General features: G+C 46.5%; 1 long non-coding RNA gene across 2 annotated transcripts in view; it reads left to right on the plus strand.

The window, feature by feature from the left end:
- LOC102673050 overlaps nucleotides 1–4865 on the plus strand; it is a 46652-nt gene that overhangs the window by 7946 nt on the left and 33841 nt on the right. The window contains exon 2 of one of the 2 annotated variants that reach the window (XR_004151904.1): nucleotides 3229–3839. This is a non-coding gene — a long non-coding RNA (uncharacterized LOC102673050). Of the gene's footprint in view, nucleotides 1–3077; nucleotides 3840–4865 lie in introns of those variants that run through there. The other variant, XR_004151903.1, reaches the window with a different exon arrangement.

Raw genomic sequence — 4865 nt, forward strand, 5'->3', positions numbered from 1 at the left:
AGAGCTGCAACAAGAGAATCCGTCGTCCACGGTCGCCTGTCCTTTTTAACGATCTATTAACGTTCGACCCTCGATCGTGGCTTATTTCACAGAAAATTACACGCGACCGGCCGCGCTTCCGCGTGCGCGCGCTTACGCAACGCCGCAGTAAATCCGCAGTAAATTGCATCGGGAGGGCGGGTATCGAGCTCGACCTGAAAAGTGGAAAGAAAGAAAGAAGGGGAAGGAAGGAAAAAGTTAGTCCAATTACTAATCGCTGCTCGGATTGCACGCACGCGTTCGACCTATGGCTAATTGTAAATATCATTATCGAGCTCCCTTCTTTCTCTCTCCCGAGGGTTATCTAAGGTGGAAACGATCACCGTTCAAGAAAGAAACGGTGCAACGGTGAATGGGCTCGTAATTTCGAAAAGTCACCCGGCCGTGGTTGGATTAAGGCGACGCTGAGCGGAGGGAACTCGTGTACGCGCCTCGAGCGAATCACGAGATCTCTCTCTCTCTCTCTTTCTTTTTCGTCGTCCAATTATCGCGGCCAAGCGCCAACTACCGACCAACGGCTCGCGACCAATAGTAAATAATAGTAAATAATGGGAAGAAAGGGTTGGCGGCGATCATCCACGTGGCTGGGCATCCGACGGAATCAAGGTTAGGATTAGACGCGTTATCTCTCGCTGTCATTCGACAATGGCCACTCCATTAACACCAAGGATGCGTGTTTATTGTGTGCTTCTGCTTGTAGGATAAAGAGCGATGGTTTAAATGGACGCGTTTTAAGATCCAGTGAAGGACAGTGTTAAGTGGAAATTCGAAAGTCTTGGTGAGTTGGAGGATATATGCGCGTTTGGGGAATTAGTTTGGGGAGAGTGATGTAAGTTGGTAACGATTATCGAGTAACGTTGCAAAATAGAAGTTGGTTTTATATAAATATCGACGAGGAAGTAGCAATTGGTGTAATTGGTAGGTTTATACGGTAGAAATCCATCAATCATTCTTGCCATTTTTAAATTTTCGTTCAAATAATTCAGATAAATTAACCTGATCATACTCGTATAACTCTTTCTTTATTTATTATTGGTAATGACTGGTTATATTATATGTTTCCGTTTCTTTTCTTTCTTTGTGAGTCATTTAGTTCTAAGTTAACGAAAATTCATCCCAGTAAATGTTTACGCATTTAAATGTGTCACAAAAATGCGTAACGTGTAAGAAACACGAAACTATTCAAACTATATCTGATAAATTGCTGATCTTGGATGATGAAATTTAGACTGCGATTGCATTCAATCTGAACTTAGTTTGGTTTTTCATGGAAACGAAATTTTTATTCGCCAAAAATTTATCTTGGACGATGAGACTTGAATTAAGATTGATATTAAATATGATTTAAATATCGTAAATAATGTAATGAGAGACGGAGAAGAACGAAGGACAAATTTTTATTCGATCATCCTTGTTTATTAACGTTTCTAATTAAACAATTATCACGCGAGATCTGTTCGGCAAAGTTTGAATTTTTACCTTGGATTCTCGAAGAGGATCGGGCCCGCTATTTTTACGGCGAAAACAACATCGAGTCATCGAACCCCGACGTACGAAGCAGCCTTGAGACTTTCGTCACCGGGGGGCACGGCCTCTTAATACCTGACGTAACCGCACGAACCGCATCGGAAAGAGGGACGAGGAGGAGTGGCGTGGGTGCACGGTCTGTGCGCATACACGTGCACGTACGCGTATTCGAGCGATATTTATGGCGCAAGCGACACGCGGATGGAAACGAATGCCCAGGATTCTCGGATGTTTCCCCGATAATCGCCCATTCGTTGCGCGAGTCCGCACGTGCGTTCTTACACTTGGATTATCCTCGATCTCGATCGAAATTTCTAAGAAAAACTTCCTCTCGATACATTAGACAATATCTTTACGAGATTTAAGGATTCTACCATGAATTGAAAGTAAACAAAAAATTTTCCTTTTATCAAATCCGAATCGTACGATAAATGTAAATTACCTAAAAGCTTTGAAATTCTATTTTAAAATCATCCAAGACCTATCATTACATTACGATATTTAAATCATATTTAAATCAATTATAATCCAAATCTCATCGTGCAAGATAAATTTTTAATCGATCAAAATTTCGTTTCCACGAAAAACCGAAGTTCAAATTGAATGGCCAAATTCCAAGATCGTTGATTCCTTTCGACCAAGAAAGCTAAACCCGAGTCGAGATGAAGATCGCGGATCAAACTGTCCAAGAGCATCGTCCGAATCGTCCTCGAAGCGTACACCTCGCGAGGAGAGATCCGAATCGCGGTTTCGAAGAGCCGTCGTGGCGCGATGGGTGTGTGTAACCTCTGCGTTGGATCGCGCGTAACCCCGTGTCCGCGCGGCGGAGAGGCGGAGGAAAGATGGAGAGGAACGAAGGACAGAAGAGCCGCGGTGTTCCGGACGATACGAAGAGGGGAGGGGGGGGGGAAGAGGGCCCGTTCCCCCTCCCCCTCCCCCCGTTCGGTGTTGGAGTCGGTGTCACGGTGTGGTGTTGGTGTCGACGAGCCGCGTGGGTAACCGGTTTGGCGGGTCCTGCAGTTGCAACGCACGCACGTGTACGTATCGGCGCGAGTCGTGCACGCACACACACACCTGTAAAGCCTGCAGCGTGTGTCCAGCGGCGGAGGATCCACCGAACCCAGCGTATTATACAGGCCGAGATACTGGTCTAAATATAGCGACGCATTTACATACCTAAAGACCAGGGCTGGATTAATGTGTAGGCGAAACGGACAGCTGTCCCCTTTCTCCGTCTCCTCGTCTTCTCGTCCCCCCCCCCCCCTCCTCGAGGGGGCTGGATCGGGTTTTCGACAATCGAACCGGAGGAGGGAGGGAGACTATTTTCTTCCTGGCGACAGGTAATTCTGAATTTCGAAACTTGAACGAAGAGGATGTATAGTTTTAACTTAGTTTAATGTTTTTCAAGTGTTGAAAGTGTAAAAATTGAGAAGTATCAGAAGTAAAGAAAATATTAGTGTTGTTTGAAGTTATCGTTTAAACGGAGTTTTGTTTCGTGATCGTGATATTGAATTAAATTTGATCGTTTCGTGTTTTTCAATTCTTTCGAATTCGAAGAGACAAGAATGTTTTTTTTCTTTCTTTCTTTCTTTTCTCTGTTTTTCTTTTAATTCGTGATAACTATCGGCAAAACTGAAATCGAACGATCCATCCGTGTTTCAGACGATCCTGGTCGGACACGGGATGATCCGGGACGAACGAGAGATTTTCGAGAGAGATTAGAAGTTGGAGCGATGCTTCTGGAGTTCGGGACCGATCCCCTTCGGAACCGGCCCTGTCGATGTCGATACGCCACGCTTCATCCCCCGCGGATAATCGTTCTTGCACGGCCGGATAAAACCGGACGCGCGGCTACCGAATCCATCGATCGGCCCGAATCTCTAACGATCGATTAAAAAAAAACAAAATCGATATCGAGTCGATCTGTCGAATAATAATAACCGAATAATTCCCTTGCTACAAACAATTCACGATCAATCCTCTCGATCGTCTTTTCTCCCCGATTCACTCTCCCCTTCCCCCTAAAACTATCCCACTTTTCCATTAACCTTCTCCTTAGCACAACTTGGTGTGACTCGTACAATTTTCCCCAGATCCAGATCGAGCGTTGGGCACAGAAGTCTGTGGAAGCGGGCTAAGGATTCACTTTCTCGGCCCTCGGAGTCGGGGGAAATAAATGATGAGCTTGACAGGTCCGCTCGTAACAGAAGAGGAGGAGGAGGAGGAGGAGAAGGAAGAAGGGACGAAAGAGGAGAGGGAAGGCGAGAAGGAAGGTGAGATCGGGACGAGGCGGGCTTCGAACGAGGAGAGCCAGATATCCTCCCCCTCCTCCCTTCCCTCCGCCATCCCTCTTCCCATCTCGAAACAAATTATCAACGCATCAAATATAACTTAGCTCGGCTACCGTATTCTTAAGCCGTCCCCCTCCCCCTCGCTTCTCCGAGGCCGTCTTTATTATTTCTTATTTACTCGTCTGGTTTTATTGGCGGGCACCAGAGCTCTCTCTTTCTCTCGCCTCGGCCCGCCACTTTTAATTGGCCGTTCGTACGTGCCACCGATGATTCGGTGCTTCAACGAGTTTACACGCGACTCGATCGTTAACGACATCCTCTCTGCTATCTCGTTCGAGCGGATATCTACAACGGTTTTCGAACAGTTCTCCTTCTCCTCCTCCTTTTTCTTTTATCTTTTATCTTTCTTCCTTTTTTTTCTCCGTCTCCGTATAAGCAAGATCGATCGCAAGAATATTCTATTAGCCTCTGACCCTAAAAAAAAACTATTCGAGAAAGTCTTCCTAGAAGCCTCCTCTTCTGATGCACGTTCGTTGCTCGTTTAACCGATGGCCGCGATCGTTCCACCTAGGTATACGAACGTATACCTTCCACCGCATCAGTATTCCAGTCCCATTTCTCGTTAACGAATGCTTATCCAGCAGCGATTTTATTTATAACGCGCGGCCGGCATCGAGGCGACCCTGATCTTTGAGCGACAATGAAAATTACCGCGTACTGCACTTACCGCGCATCCTTGCTTCGTTTTCCCAACCGTGCAAACGTCCAACGGATTTATTCGACGCGCGTTACAGAAATTAGCCGGCAACTCCTCTCTCGATCCCGTTCCCGTTCGTTTATCGACCATCGACTCGCTCCGTTTCCAGGCAAACAAATATGGAACGAGTCGTGTCGCCGTCGGGATCGTCGAATTCCCATTCGTGGCGCAATAACGGCACCGTTATACACCTCTTCCAACCCGGAACGGAACGACGGTCAACAAACGCGCCACGCGCTTCTCCTCGGGGG

Source organism: Apis dorsata, unplaced genomic scaffold (assembly GCF_000469605.1).
Source record: "Apis dorsata unplaced genomic scaffold, Apis dorsata 1.3 scaffold_61, whole genome shotgun sequence".
Classification (NCBI taxonomy): Eukaryota; Metazoa; Arthropoda; class Insecta; order Hymenoptera; family Apidae; genus Apis; species Apis dorsata.